We start from the raw sequence: 17,051 nt of genomic DNA, 5'->3' as shown, positions 1-17,051 counted from the left end.
CTTCATGAAACTATTTTTGAACATTAAAACTGTCCAAAATTGACGTGACAAAGATAAATGGATGCTGATAAATATTACTTAGCTTTGTTTTATCAGTGTTGAGATCAGAATCAGCTGATAACAATCTCTAGCTAATATGTGTCTTTTATTGGTTTCAAAATGTAAAAAAAAACCTGATTGATAACTTGATTAATAAATAATGCTAATGTCTTGTTAAGTAAGTTAAGTAAGCGATTTTCTCTATTTGAATATGTTTCTTATGGTATGTTCTGCATTACTTTGCAAAATAAATCAAACTGTGCACTTGTATATATCAATTCAGCAATAATTCCTTTGAAAGTGTCATTGCAGAATAATCTTGACTGTCACCTCATCAAAAAGTTGATGAGGTGTTTAGTGGGACAAACTATTCTGTATTATATGAATTTTAAAGTGAAAGATTTTCCTCTCTGTCAACTTGGCAATGACTTAAGTAGATAAAAATAAACATAATAAACGTGTGTCTAAGGCGTTGAAAATCTGAAACTGAAGAACAAAGCAGAAATAAAAAATCACAATCATGGTTAAAACCACTGATATTAAATATCTGTCATACTGGTTTCCCCATGATTGTCAGCCAGGTGGTGACTGCTGGGATTTATTAGGATTTTAGGAAATGTTCATCCATAGAAAGCTGGACCTGTGAGTACCAAACATTCTCCAACTGCTGGCTTAAGAGGAAGCTCAAAAGAATTCAGTGATGCATATGAAAGTTATTGCAGTAAAATTTCTTTACACAACTACTTGAATTTGACAAGGTGTTGGAGTATTCCTTTAACACAGAAAGAGCTCCATCTATTGTGGACAGAGTCAAATGGCAGGTTTGTTACTATCAGCTCCACCCACAACAGAGTAAATGAAACCGAAAGAGTCATAACGTTGATCAGAGCAGAGACGCCATTACACTGAAGGCTGGGATCTGTATTTATGGTGAGTCGTGTTATTTGGGGGAGAAAAAGAAATCTGAAAATCAGATCAAATGGCTAAAAAACTTGCACTTTTTGAAAACTATCTGAGCTGCCATGTGTGTTCAGAGACTTTCAGTGATCCTGTGTCTCTGAGCTGCAACCACAGCTTCTGTTCAAGCTGCCTGCAGAAATTCTGGGAACAAACTAAAAACAAAAACTGTCCTATTTGTAAAAGAAAATCTTCAAAGGATTACCAAGATGTAAACTTTGCACTAAAAGAACTTGCTGACTCTTTTGCTCAGAGACAGAAAGTTGGATCATCTGATACACTAAAAGAAAAGAAGGTATTGAAAATGATTTGCAGTAAACATGAGGAAGAGCCTAAACTGTTCTGTGTGGACGAGCAGAGAGCTGTGTGCACCGTGTGTGAGTTTTCTCTCCACCAGAGTCACAAAGTGGTTCCTGTAGAAGAAGCAGTCAGTGACCTGAAGGAGCAGCTGAAATCTGACTTAAAGTCTCTGCAGGACAAGAGGAACAAATACAAACAAGTGGAGGAAACATACAATGAAATGAGGGAACACATGAAGAAGCAGCTGTTGTCCACAGAGAGGCAGATCAGAGCAGAGTTCAAGAAGCTCCAGCAGTTCCTGAAAGAGGAAGAGGAGTCCAGACTGGCAGCTCTGAGGGAGGAAGAGGAGCAGAAGGGGAGGACTATCAGCAGAGAGATGAAGATGATTGAGGAGCAGATCTCCTCTCTGTCAGACAGCATCTCTGCTGTTGAAGAAGAGCTGCAGAAACACAGCGTGCCATTCCTCAGCAGTTATAAAGACACTCAGAGCAGAGCCCAGAGCTCAGTGTCAGATCCACAGCTGGTCTCAGGAGCACTGATAGATGTGGCCAAACACCTGGGCAACCTGTCCTTCAGAGTGTGGGAGAAGATGAAGGAGAAGGTCCACTTCAGTCCTGTCATTCTGGACCCAAACACTGCAAACTGCTGTCTCTATCTGTCTGATGATCTGACCAGTGTGAGACATGGAGACACAGAGCAGCAGCTTCCTGATAATCCAGAGAGAAACACTAAGTATGCCACTGTTTTTGGCTCTGAGGGCTTCAGCTCAGGGAAACACAGCTGGGAGGTGGAGGTGGGAGACCATCCTGACTGGATTGTGGGTTTAGTTAAAGAGTCAGTTGACAGGAAGGGAGAGTGTTCTTCTCACCAAAATGTGGAATCTGGTGTTTACTCCATCGCAGTGGAAAATACAATAATTGTGTTGGTCAGACTGTGAGAGTGAAGAAGAGTCTCCAGAGGATCAGAGTCCAGCTGGACTATGACGGGGGGGAGGTGTCCTTCTATGACCCTGAAGACATGACTCTGATCTACACTTACAGAGACACTTTCACTGAGAAACTCTTCCCATATTTCAGTATTGGAGAAGGCAGGAAATGCCAAAACCTCTGATATCAAAATCTGTCAGACTGAGATTTCTTTGAAAACTTCAGTGAGGTCTAAGGAGCTTGGGAAAGAAAAGCGTCTGGACTTCTTTAGCGAGGTCTTTTCAGTGGTCTTACTGAATTTTTCCCCTTCTCTCGTGTTTTCTTTCTTTTGTTACAACTTGTTTTGTGTTTATTTGTTTTGTTTTGTTTTGTTCTCAAGGCATTTTTCATGTGAGAAATGCAGAAATAAAATTTTAACACTTTCAAAATGAAATTACAAATGTAGCTCAGATCCTTTTATGTTTCAAATTACGTTTAACAATCCAATTTCAGAAATAATGCATCAAATGTTGGATCATGTAAAACTGACAAGAGCCATCTTTTCCATTTGTTCATTTTTCTTGGATTCCCTTCTGTTTTTGTCAAATTTATAACAGTTGTGTGTTTTACCGCTTTCAGAATGTGCTAAATCTGTCTAATAAATAAACACAGTGTCTTCTTTTCTTTTGATACTTCCCAATCAGTGATGAATTTAAGTAAAGGCTTGTCCTTATTTACATGTGATTCTAATGGTATGTTCTACATCACGACAAAACAAACCAAGCTGTGTACGATGACATAATAATTTCTTTGGAATAATCTGCAATGACACATTCTAAAAGATTATTCAGTTCTATTCATACAAGCTAAAGCTCACTCTTTGTTTCTTAGACTATTCCTAAGTTCTGTGTAAATTGCTTTGTCGGGGACAATTCATAATACACCTTAGATTTTCAACTCAACCCAATAAAACAGATAAGTAAAACAGTAAAAATCATATTACGGTTTAAAACTGCAATGAGGTCTCTGTGATTCTTTTAGTTTTGTTTTCTCTTCTCTGAAGCTTTCTTGCTTTTGTTACAGCTTGTTTTATTTTAGGCAACTCCTGTTGTTCTTTCTTATGTGAGACATTGCAGAAAGAAAGATTTAGAACCTGCATGAATTCATACAATGAGATAGAAATGATTTTCAAATCACAGACAGCAAAACTGAATCATAAATGTCATTTGTCTTTGTTTTGTTTAATATTCACTTTGAATGTGTTAAAATCCTTTTATTTACTTGTTCATTTTTTGGTGATTTTCTGCCTTTTTTGCCAATATGTAGCAGTTGTAAAGTCACTGGGTGTTCATGAAATCAGTTCTTTAAATATATAAACAGTGCAAAATTGATGTGGGATTGATAAGCAAGCACTGATAAATGCCACTTTCCTTTCCTTCATCAATTATTTAGATCCATATTGGCTAATAACAGCATTGTGGCAATTTCTCTTTTAATGGTTTCAAAATGATAAATAGACTTGACTCATAAATAATCCTAATGTCATCTTTTGATATTTAACTGTCTATGAATAATTTAAGTGATCTGTTTCATTTAAATGTGTTTGTTATGGCATGTCCTCCATTACGTTGCAAAATAAGCCAAACTGTGTACGTTCAGCCATGTTTTCCTTAGAACGTGTCATTGCAGAATAATGTTGACTGTCTGACATTTATTCAGTTGCATTCATACAAACTAAAGCTCATTCTTTGTTTTTCAGATTGTTTCTATATCCTGTGTAATTTGCTTTGTCAGATACTATTCATATTATTCCTCAGATTTCAGTTCCTGAGTCTTTCTCTGAAGCAGCGTTTGATAAGAAATCAATATGTGAGGCAGTTACATATTCACAGTGCTGATAAGACGAAGGGAGACGCAATATGTGCAAGTGCCCTGCATTGGCTTGAGCACTGTGATTAATCTGAGCAAATAAAAAAATATATAAAAAAATACCTCAGAGTTAACATGACATATCCACAATGCCAAAACCGGCCTCCAACAAACATTGTATAATGTTCCATGTTAAGCCTAGAGTTCATTTTAAAGCCTCCTTGGTTTACATCATGGAATCTTGTTTCAAGTTTTATAGACCATTAAGTAACACCTCTTTAGTTCCAGTATGCCCCATCCTTATTTATAGCCAGGCTGTGCATACTTTTGACCTGAACGAGGCCCTCTGAGACCTAGGGGGCATTGAAAGACACTTCATCAACCAAGCAAATAGCCGATACTGCACATTACATAAAGTGTATCTATAGAAACCAGGGCAGGAGGCCAAAGTGGAAAGCTATTATGTTTTTGAAATATTTATGGCCCAACAGTGTGCCATTGTGTCTTTAAAAAAAAAGTCTTATTGGAGCAATTCCCCATTGACGTCCCTTAATAACATGTGAGCTGAAAAACAGTTAGGTGTCTGTGGCATTGACAGAATCGTGGTTTTCTTTGCTACTGACTGACCAGAAACCTTTATTTCATAATTGTTGAACATTTGTACAGTTGAGCTGCTGTTTGTTCCAGTGTGTTTCTGTGAACTCTCACTTCATATTCCAGATCACATCAGCACAATCAGGATTTAGTCTTGTTAACTGTGGATTTCGTCTTTTTACCTGCTGAACAAATACAGGGAGTGCAGAATTATTAGACAAATGAGTATTTTGTCCACATCATCCTCTTCATGCATGTTGTCTTACTCCAAGCTGTATAGGCTCGAAAGCCTACTACCAATTAAGCATATTAGGTGATGTGCATCTCTGTAATGAGAAGGGGTGTGGTCTAATGACATCAACACCCTATATCAGGTGTGCATAATTATTAGGCAACGTCCTTTCCTTTGGCAAAATGGGTCAAAAGAAGGACTTGACAGGCTCAGAAAAGTCAAAAATAGTGAGATATCTTGCAGAGGGATGCAGCAGTCTCAAAATTGCAAAGCTTCTGAAGCGTGATCATCAAACAATCAAGCATTTCATTCAAAATAGTCAACAGGGTCGCAAGAAGCGTGTGGAAAAACCAAGGCGCAAAATAACTGCCCATAAACTGAAAAAAGTCAAGCGTGCAGCTGCCAAGATGCCACTTGCCACCAGTTTGGCCATATTTCAGAGCTGCAACATCACTGGAGTGCCCAAAAGCACAAGGTGTGCAATACTCAGAGACATGGCCAAGGTAAGAAAGGCTGAAAGACGACCACCACTGAACAAGACACACAAGCTGAAACGTCAAGACTGGGCCAAGAAATATCTCAAGACTGATTTTTCTAAGGTTTTATGGACTGATGAAATGAGAGTGAGTCTTGATGGGCCAGATGGATGGGCCCGTGGCTGGATTGGTAAAGGGCAGAGAGCTCCAGTCCGACTCAGACGCCAGCAAGGTGGAGGTGGAGTACTGGTTTGGGCTGGTATCATCAAAGATGAGCTTGTGGGGCCTTTTCGGGTTGAGGATGGAGTCAAGCTCAACTCCCAGTCCTACTGCCAGTTTCTGGAAGACACCTTCTTCAAGCAGTGGTACAGGAAGAAGTCTGCATCCTTCAAGAAAAACATGATTTCCATGCAGGACAATGCTCCATCACACGCGTCCAAGTACTCCACAGCGTGGCTGGCAAGAAAGGGCATAAAAGAAGAAAAACTAATGACATGGTCACCTTGTTCACCTGATCTGAACCCCATTGAGAACCTGTGGTCCATCATCAAATGTGAGATTTACAAGGAGGGAAAACAGTACCTCTCTGAACAGTGTCTGGGAGGCTGTGGTTGCTGCTGCACGCAATGTTGATGGTGAACAGATCAAAACACTGACAGAATCCATGGATGGCAGGCTTTTGAGTGTCCTTGCAAAGAAAGGTGGCTATATTGGTCGCTGATTTGTTTTTGTTTTGTTTTTGAATGTCAGAAATGTATATTTGTGAATGTGGAGATGTTATATTGGTTTCACTGGTAAAAAATAAATAATTGAAATGGGTATATATTTGTTTTTTGTTAAGTTGCCTAATAATTATGCACAGTAATAGTCACCTGCACACACAGATATCCCCCTAAAATAGCTAAAACCAAAAACAAACTAAAAACTACTTCCAAAAACATTCAGCTTTGATATTAATGAGTTTTGTGGGTTCATTGAGAACATGGTTGTTGTTCAATAATAACATTATTCCTCAAAAATACAACTTGCCTAATAATTCTGCACTCCCTGTATGATGGAAATGTCAGATTCCTGATTTCAGTGATCTCCTGGATTATTTCTGCCAATAAAAAATATCAAAGTCTGGCTGCATTTTGGTTTGTCTATAAACATTGAAGGAAATTTTTAACTTAACTCTTATGGTTTAACTCTTGCTGTATTCAAACTGTCATTTTATTGCCAAGACCTTAACACATCTTCTTAAAGTTAGAGAATAAAGCAAAAATCTGAAGAATCAGAGACATGGAGGATTAATATTATTGCACAGAAGAAATCCAAAGTAACAATAAGAGACAAAGGAAAGAGCTGCCTGAAGAGAAATGATGAAGTAAGTTTGGAAAGACACCCTGTGAAGAGAAGCCGGCTCAGTGTTATCCTTGCAGCTCAGACAGTGACTGGAGGTAGAAGACAGAGAGGCAGCAGAGTTCATGTTCAAATTAAGAAGACAACATTCAGGTAGTTTATTTGTATGACTGCACAGTTGATCAGTATTTATTCATTCGAGGCATTTGAAATTTTAATTTTGCTAATTTGTGCAAAACCCCTGCAGCTGACTTCAGCCTAAAACCACAGAAAACCTTTAAAGTAAATATCAATTTACCAAATGGTTCCATAATTATACCAATTGGTGTAAATGACTCCCAGAGTGCTGTGTTGTAAAGTTTTGAAAGTTTGGTAATGTTTTGGTTTGTTATTCAAAATGTTTGGTAACTTCCTGTAAAAATGGATGAGTTATTTTTAAAGGCAGGTAGACAAAGTGGTCGGTTTCCACCAAGTCTCCCTGTAGCTGCAATGGATGTTCTTGTCGGTTGTTCAGCCGCATCACCTCTGTTTTTCTGATGTTGATCTTCAAGCCGGTCTTTTCTGCCTCATCAGCGAGCCGGATAAGCTTGGACCAAACTGCCTAGAGATCTTCTGGAGGGGCTGAAAAATAGCAACAAGGTAAAATACATGTTTACATCAGCTGCCATGTATGTTCAGAGACTTTCAGAGATCCCGTATCTTTGAGCTGCAGACAGAAAAAGAAAAGGAGGAAGAGGAGGAGGAGGTGGTGTTTGGAAAACATCCAGACGTCCCTTACTGGTACTGTGAGGATGAAGACAGAGCTGTGTGTCCTCAAGAAGGTAGATTATTAATTACAAACTAATAAAACTTTTTTTATCCTCTTTGCAGACTGAATCTTGTTTTTCAGTCCTGAGCACAGACCTGCTGACATGTTGGAGAAGCAAACAAATTATTTGTTTAGTCAGTCTGCCCTGAGCCATAGTCTTTGTGACACTTTTTATACTTTATTCATATTTTTAAATTTGTTTATGTAACCAGATAAGGGGCAGAAAAGTGATGATGGCACTAAGGGTCTGTACCATAGCTTCTTCCTTTGACTATAAACATCACAGCAGTTATTCGAACATTTTGCTGAGGTATAACAAGGCAGAGCACTAAAATGAATGTGCATCAATACAAACTCACCAGAGCAGTTTGGTTCATGCTAAATGTCTGAACTCAACTCTGCTTCAAAGTTAGTGACTTCTCACTCTAACAACACATTAGACTCATCAGTTTCAATCATGTACATTTGTATAAACTTATCTAGCATGACTCATTTCATCACAGCAGCACACAGAGAACAAAAGACATCGGCCCTGGTTCCTGTCACAGCTGGGATTTCATCCTGCTTTCATCCTGATGGGCCGTTGTAGTCTAATCACAACATAGCATAGCTGAATTCTTATATAATAAATCATCTTCAGTTCCTTCTCCTTATTGAAATATCTGTTTAGTTTTTTTAAAAAACACTTAGAGAAGTCAACGATCTTTCAATTTTCAGTCGTGTTTTTGTGAAGTACAACCTGGAAACTATCTTAATTACTGTGACAGCGCCCTCTAGCGAATACAAATATTATATGCACATTTCAGTTTGCCACGTGACTGTGATTCGTGAAAATGAAAGTAAATTTCGACACTTTTAAACAGAGCTGAGACGCCATTACAGGGAGTGAGATCTCTGCTAAGAACACACGTTTGGAGAATTTTAATCAGAAAGTTCCAGAGACACTAATTTGGTGAGTTAATAATACTTAAAGATCAAATGGCTGAGAAAGTCAGACTTTTGGAAAATTACCTGAGCTGCCATGTGTGTTCAGAGACTTTCAGAGATCCTGTGTCTCTGAGCTGCAGCCACAGCTTCTGTTCAAGCTGCCTGCAGAAATTCTGGGAACAAACTAAAAACAAAAACTGTCCCATTTGTAAAAGAAAATCTTCAAAGGATTATCCCCTTGTGAACTTTGCTCTCAAAGAACTTGCTGATTCATTTGCTGGGAGACAGAAATCTGGATCATCTGAGACAGAAACGGGAGAGAAGAAATTAACAGTGGTGTGCAGTAAACATGAGGAAGAGCCTGAACTGTTCTGTGTGGACGAGCAGAGAGCTGTGTGTCCTGTGTGTGAGTTTTCTCTCCACCAGAGTCACAAAGTGGTTCCTGTAGAAGAAGCAGTCAGTGACCTGAAGGAGCAGCTGAAATCTGACTTAAAGTCTCTGCAGGACAAGAGGAACAAATACAAACAAGTGGAGGAAACTTACAATAAAATTGGGGAACACATGAAGAAGCAGCTGTTGTCCACAGAGAGGCAGATCAGAGCAGAGTTCAACAAGCTCCAGCAGTTCCTGAAAGAGGAAGAGGAGTCCAGACTGGCAGCTCTGAGGGAGGAAGAGGAGCAGAAGGGGAGGACTATCAGCAGAGAGATGAAGATGATTGAGGAGCAGATCTCCTCTCTGTCAGACAGCATCTGTGCTGTTGAAGAAGAGCTGCAGAAACACAGCGTGCCATTCCTCAGCAGTTATAAAGACACTCAGAGCAGAGCCAGAGCCCAGAGCTCAGTGTCAGATCCACAGCTGGTCTCAGGAGCACTGATAGATGTGGCCAAACACCTGGGCAACCTGTCCTTCAGAGTGTGGGAGAAGATGAAGGAGAAGGTCCACTTCAGTCCTGTCATTCTGGACCCAAACACTGCAAGCCCCTATCTCTATCTGTCTGATGATCTGACCAGTGTGAGACATGGAGACACAAAGCAGCAGCTTCCTGATAATCCAGAGAGAAACACTAAGTATGCCAATGTTTTTGGCTCTGAGGGCTTCAGCTCAGGGAAACACAGCTGGGAGGTGGAGGTGGGAGACCATCCTGACTGGGATGTGGGTTTAGTTAAAGAGTCAGTTGAGAGGAAGGGAGAGCGTTCTGTTTCACCAAAATATGGAATCTGGTGTTTAATGCATCGCAGTGGAAAATACAATAATGGTGTTGGTCAGACTGTGAAAGTGAAGAAGAGTCTCCAGAGGATCAGAGTCCAGCTGGACTATGACAGGGGGGAGGTGTCCTTCTATGACCCTGAAGACATGACTCACATCTACACTCACAGAGACACTTTCACTGAGAAACTCTTCCCATATTTCAGTGTTGGAAATGCAGGAGACGCCAAAACCTCTGATATCAAAATCTGTCAGACTGAGATTTGATTGAAAACAACGATGAGGTCGACGTGATTCTTTTTTCCTAGTCCTTAAGAACTTTTTTGACAGTTTTATTAATAATGTTTTTAAATATAGTATATCCCATAAGGATAAATTGAAATGTCAATGTACAATATATATAAGACATATTATCTGAATATTAGACTGATTATTTTTAAGAGAACTGTTTTAATTGTTTCAAAGTTCTTAGAATTCATTTATTTTAATTTCCAGCCTGGGTTTGCTCATTTCAGTTAAGTTTTTGTTTTAAAATTGTTTCTATTTCTTTTTTTTTTCTTTTATTAGTTTCAGTATTTTTGTATGGAGGGCATATCTCAGAGGCAGGAGGCCCAGTATTTCTGTTCTTAATAAGTCTAGATTTTTTTTTTAATTAAACAGTTTTTTTCCTTTTCTCGTGTAGTTTTTAATTTGTTTGTAGTAACCTTGATAATAACCTTGACCTTTTTTTTTCTTTTTTCTTTTGTGAATAAACCAACAGAAAACAGTTTAAAAAAAGACACCTAAGATGAGCATATGAGCAGATCTGTAATTTTTGCCACATAATCATTGCAATTATCCATCTTCAGGTTAATCTTGTTATCCTTTTTTATTTTTTTTAATATATATATTAATATATTATTATAATATATTAATATTTGGTGCTTTTTTTCCCCCATGACCTTTTTTTCCCCACTTGGAGCTGCTGTGTGTTCAGTGTTTTCAGACTCGTTCATGTTCTAGATGCGAAACACACATCAGCACACTGAGGATTTAGTCTTGTAAATGGTGTTTTTCACCTGATGACCAAGTAAAATATCAGCAAAACAAGTTCATTAATCTCCTGCTTTTTTTTCTGTCAGTAAAATACATCAAAGCCTGTCTGATGTGTCTGTAAACACAGAAGGACGCTGAACTTTCTATTTAAACTGTCATTTTATTGATAACACCTTAACACATTTTCTTGAAGTTAGACAAACACGTGAAGCACGTAAGAGAACAGAGCAATAATCAGAAGAATCCGAGAACTAGAGGATTAATATTATTATACAGAAGAAACCCAAAGTGACAAAAAGAGACAAAGGGAAAGTAGAAAGAGCCAACTGCAGAGAAATGATGGAACGAGGTTGGAAACAGAGAGAGTGGGGAAAGAGTGAAAGACACCCTATGAAGAGAAGCCGGCTCAGTGTTGTCAGTGCAGCTCAGTCAGCGACTGTAAAAAGAAGATGGCAGAAGTTCAGAGTGGCTCCAGCTCATCTCAGTGATGCTTCATCTGACTAAATAACAGGAAGGCAGCAGAGCTCACAGTGGCCTCAAGAGGAGGACACTTCATGTAGTTTATATGCAGGGCTGCACAATGAATCACTGTTCTTTATTTCACCTTTGATAATTCTTACAGATGATGATTTATTAGAGGCATCAGTGTCATTTTAGTCCTAACTGTGCAGCCCTGATCAATAATCTGAATGGAAGCTGGTTCTTCTTCTACACTGATGAACTGCTGATGTCTCTGACTGGATTGTCTGTTTGATCTAAAGTTATTCTGCAGCTACATTAGAAGCATCAAGCTGCCTCAGTGTGCGTTTGTGCTTTATTTTGTGTGACAGCGCCCCCTGCTGGAGCATCTTTACTCTTTCAAGCAGCAGTGACTCTTGGTGCTGACGGTCACTCAGCTATGTACAAAAGGCAGCCAGTCTGCACTGGCAACACAGAGCCCCATAGAGAAGCATGCCAAATAATCATCATCACATCATCATCATCATAACTGTCAACTTCCTCATAGTCATCCTCAGTTCTATAATCTATATATAATATTCCTTATCATTATAATCATCTTCATTATATCATCTGGAGACAAAAATAGTTATATGCACTTAAAGAGCTGAGAAAATAGAGAGAGAAAGGTCGAGTATACCAGCATTCAGTAGAAAATGAACCCAAATAAAAAGAAAAATACAAGTAAAAGCATTGACTGTTTTTTTAGAGCAGGGTGAAACTGGTTTATGGGACGAGACATGAGTGCAGTACAACATGTCAGCTGCTCACAGTGAAAAAAAACTAAAAACCTTTACTTAACAAAATTTTCACCATCCCAACAAGTTACAAGGTGACAAATATTCTGCCTTATTATTTCTAAATAAAAGTTAAATAAAGTACACTGTAAACTATACATGATTCTTATTTAGATCACAGCAAATTTAAAGACAGCTTTTTTTTTAAAAATAAAGTCTCTTTATAATTATGTGATTAAGTTTTCTAACACAGATACATTATGCCTAGAAAAGAAAATGTAATTCATAGGATTTGGTGTTTAGATCATTGAATTGGAAAATACACAGTTGTTGTTGGTCAGACTGTGACAGTGAAGAAGAGTCTCCAGAGGATCAGAGTCCAGCTGAACTATGACAGGGGGGGAGGTGTCCTTCTATGACCCTGAAGACATGACTCTGATCTACACTCACAGAGACACTTTGACTGAGAAACATTTTGCATATTATTTTATTGAAGAGACAGAATATGTCAAATCATCTGATTTCAAAATCTGTCACGCTTATATTTCATTGAAAACATCAATGAGGACAAAGTGATTTTTTAACCATCTGTGCGTTTTTTTTCTCTTTTTCCTAGTCTTTAAGGAATTATTTGACATTTTGTTTAGATAATTTTTAAATACAGTATATCCCCTAAGAATAAAATACTGTCATGAACCGAGGTTCAGTGCACAAGCTGGACCCAGAAGCAGAGCCAACACACACAGGAGTACGAGAAAATAAACTTTATTTTAACTGAATATGTCCCGGGAGGGTAGAAGGAAAACACGCGTGAAACTAGAGAAACCAAGGGACCGGGAGATGAGTCGCGAAGGAACGCCGAAAACGGGACTGTGGGAGGCTGCAACAGAAAAAAGAAAAGAATTATTGGGGCGCAGGGAAATAGCAGCATACGTGGGGGAGAGTATGAGTCTTACGGTGAAAGCGGGGCCGTGGGAGCCGGAGGGAGGGGTGAGGGTCCGCGGGGGAGCTCCAGGAAAGTCGAGGTGACGAGTACTGAAGGCGATCCAAACTCCAGACGGGCAGGTGGACAGACAGGTGGCTCAAAAACACGCCGAGCTGTTATCTGAGTGCACAGGACAGAGTTAGCGCTCGTTCAGACAAATGAGAGTTTTCACAATCGCTTTCCCGCAGGTGTACGTTACCGCTGTGAGACGACTAACGGACTGGCGTGGAGCAGCAGGCTGGGCTGGATCAAATAGTCCACCTGATGATCGCCTGGGATGGGATGCAGGTGTGGAGTTAACAGCCACGCCCGTGGGCGTGGGCATCCCATCAGCTCGGACGCCGGGCCGCGGACCATGACATGTACAGTTTATATTATACATATAAAACCAAAGAAGAGTCTTATTTGAACTTTTGGTTTGCTTGTTTTTTAACGGTTATCATGCTGCACCATTCTGTCGTTACTTAATAATCTCAGACACGATTTATATTACTCCTCAGGATTGTTTACATGACGACTGATTATTTGTGAGAGACCTGTTTTAATTGTTGCAAAGTTATTTTACTTCATTGATTTTAGTTTCAGTTAGTTTCCTTCAGTTAGTTTCCAGTCTGTGTTTGCTCATATCAGTTTAGTTTTTATTGTTTAAAACTGTTTCAGTTTGTTTAGTTTTTTTTTATTAGTTTCAGTTTTTTTTATTTATTATTGTATGGAGCGCATATGTCAGAGGCACGATTTACAAAACTCACTGTAGGTGTAACTAGGTAAGCTTATTCTTACTGTTATAACAAACTGAACTTTGCAACAAATGTGTTTTCTTTATTGCAGGGAATAGGTAAGGTTAAAGTTTAACAACAAACACTGAGCCTCACTTTTGATATTTGCAGACAACATGGAAAAACGTGGATCCAAACACTGTCTCGCAGCCTTTTTGATTAAAATACCTCATATAGCACTAAATCTGGTACTTGAACACATCTTCAGTTTTAACATATTTATGGCTGTGATGAACCAGCATCTCTCTCATGTGTTTTAATACCTGTGACATCAGAATCAATCAGAATATTTTATTGATCCCTAGGGAAATTATGTGGATTACAGTTGCTCTCGTATAGTGACAATGAGAAAAACAGAAACAAAAACAAAAAGAGAATAGATTATTAGCAATACAATATGTCAATATAAGGAATAGCACAATATATACAAATCAGCAAATAATAAATATATCCAGAAAATAGACAGCAACATTACCAAGCAGGAAGAAGCATGTGCAAAAGGATGTAACTATTGCAGTGTTTACAGTGTGTTAGATGGAGGAGTTGTACAGGGAGATGGCCACAGGCAGGAATGATTTCCTGTATCGTTCAGTGGCGCTTTTTGGTAATCTCAGTCTCTCACTGAACGTGCTCCTGTGGCTAGCCAGCATGTCATGGAGTGGGTGGGAGGTATTGTCCAACATTGTCTTTATCTTGGACAACATTCACCTCTCTGACACCGCCTTAAGAGAGTCAAGCTCCATACCCACAACATTACTGGCCTTGTGGATCAGTTTATTGAGTCTGTTGGCATCAGCAATGCTCAACCTGCTGGCCCAGCATGCAACAGCATAGAGGATAGCTCTGGCCACAACAGACTCATAGAAATTCCTGAGCATTGTCCGACAGATGAAGGATCTCAGTCGCCTCAGAAAATAGAGACGACACTGGCCCTTCCTGTAAAGTGCAGTGGTGTTTTTGACCGAGTCAAATTTATTGTTTATCCAATCCAATCCAATCCAACTTTATTTATATAGCACTTTTAAAAACAACAAAGTTGACCAAAATGCTTTCCAATAATAAAACAGAGATAGCAGTTAAAACCATACTTTAAGCATACAATGAAATCAATAAACAAAACAAATATATAATTGAAAAAGAAGATAAAAATAAATCAACATGAGTAGAATAAACAATAAGATATATAATGAATAAGATTAACAAAGTAAAAAGATTAAGAATGACCAACAGCTGACTAAAAACTGACTACAAACTGGCTCTGATAACACTCCTAGAAGGCCTTTGAAAAAAAGTGTGTTTTTAAAAGTGATTTAAACATTTCAAGTGTTGGGGCCAGCCTAATATGGAGGGGCAGTTTGTTCCATAGTTTGGGGGCCACAACAGCGAAAGCTCGGTCCCCTCGGTGTTTGAGTCTCGACATGGGGACAGCAAGGAGTGACTGGTCAGATGATCTGAGAGACCTTTGTGGAGTGTATTGGTGTAAAAGGTCTGACAGGTAAGACGGAGCCAGGCCATTTAAGACTTTAAAAGCAAGCAATAAAATTTTAAAATGAATTCTAAAATGGACAGGCAACCAGTGTAAGGAGGCAAGAACAGGGTGTGTGTACTCCGAGATATTTATAGTCCTCCACAATGTCCACGTTGACCCCCTTGAGTGTCAAAGGGGTCAAGGGTTTCCCGGTATTCCTAAAATCCACAATTAATTCCTTGGTCATGAGTCTGCACACAGATGTCGTGTTGAACAGATGGCGCTATGGTGAGGTCAGAATAACTAAAAGCTGATTACGCTCAAAACTGAGACTTTTTTTTTTTATCTGTCTTTAAAGTTAAATGTTGCTACGAGGGGCGTCATAGTGGAGGCAAAAGTGATGCTCAGATAAAGACAAACAAGGAGCCAAAGGAAGGAGGCAGCTGCAGGTCTCTCTCTTAAGGATGCAACACAAGATAAGCTCATACAGTGGCAATTAAACGTTATTAAAACAGCAAATAGCCTTTATCGGTGTGGTTGGTTTTAAGGTTGATTTAAAAATTTGCATTCTTTTCTAAACACAAGAGAGTTCAGCTTATTTCAACAAAGAAAATGAAGATATAATTTTTTCATTGTTAAAAATTGCGCAGTTAGAAGTAAACTGTGTGTCGAAAACATTAATAGATCAGGTCACCTGCTGGTTTGAAATACTCTCCTTCCTACCTTATTATGAGTAAGCAACAGGGGCACAGGCAATAATCTCGGAGTGGGCAAAAGACGTGATAGAGGCGGATGGAAGTGAAGTGAGCGTGGAAAATAAAGGTTTTCTACCACAGAGAAGGGCTTTTGAGTAAGTGGTGAAAATGGTTTTCGGGTAAATGAAGAGGGATGAATCATAATAAATTTAAATGAATATATTTTTCAATAATTTCTATTTTATTATTTCTAAATATGAATTTAATTGTAAAACTCTGGCAGCCTGTTCTTTGTGGGCGGGATCTATTTTCAATGAGCCAATATGGAACGTTGTGGAGGGCGGAGCCTGTTTCAAACATGAAAGGCACGAGAATCAGGCTATAACGTCACAGTCAACTCAAGTCCTTAAATAGCCAGCTGAAACTGCACACTAGACAAGCACGTTTCTTACCTACAGTCACGAGCGATTGACTAGATGAACTTTTGTTCTGCTACTCTCAGTCAAATCTGAATATCAGAATCAGAATCAGAATCAGAATCGTGTTTATTGGCCAAGTATATGTGCAGACACATACAGGGAATTTGGTTCCGGTAGATGGTGACTCTCAAGCACAGCAATGTAAATCTCACACACACACACACACACACACGTGTCTATATATACACATTACACATACATACACAAAGCTATGTAAACCAACTATAAATAACGAATCTAAACTTATATACATAAAATACAGAAATGAATGAGGTGGAATGAATACTACATAATGTACATAAGGTGCAGTTGCAGTCTGGCAGTGGGAGCAGTGTGACAGGTCAACTGTTAAGAAGGGAGATGGCGAGGGGAAAGAAACTGTTCCTGTGTCGGGTGGTCCTGGTCTGCAGGCTTCTGTACCGTCTGCCAGAGGGCAGCAGATCAAAAAGTCTGTGTGCAGGGTGTGAGGGGTCTGCGATGATTTTCCCTGCCCGTTTCCTGGTTCTTGAGAGGTACAGATCCTGGATGGAGGGCAGGGGGGTGCCGATGATCCTTTCTGCTGCCCGTACAGTCCGCTGCAGTCTGCTCCTGTCCTGTTTAGTGGCTGCTCCATACCAGACTGTGATGGAGGAGCACAGGACAGACTCAATGACCGCAGTGTAGAACTGGATCAGCAGCTCCTGTGGAAGACTGTACTTCCCCAGTTGTCTCAGGAAGTACATCC

The 17,051-nt window shown here is 39.3% G+C and overlaps 1 pseudogene; it reads left to right on the top strand.

Moving 5' to 3' along the window:
* Positions 1 to 911: 911 nt before the first annotated feature.
* On the top strand, positions 912 to 10,442 carry LOC120745891 (annotated as a pseudogene).
* The last annotated feature ends 6,609 nt before the right edge of the window (positions 10,443 to 17,051 follow it).

This window comes from Simochromis diagramma, unplaced genomic scaffold, assembly GCF_900408965.1.
Source record: "Simochromis diagramma unplaced genomic scaffold, fSimDia1.1 OVJJ01000131.1, whole genome shotgun sequence".
Taxonomy (NCBI): Eukaryota; Metazoa; Chordata; class Actinopteri; order Cichliformes; family Cichlidae; genus Simochromis; species Simochromis diagramma.
The sequence above is the reverse complement of the archived record's forward strand: the minus strand, read 5'-3'. Positions and strand labels throughout refer to the sequence as shown.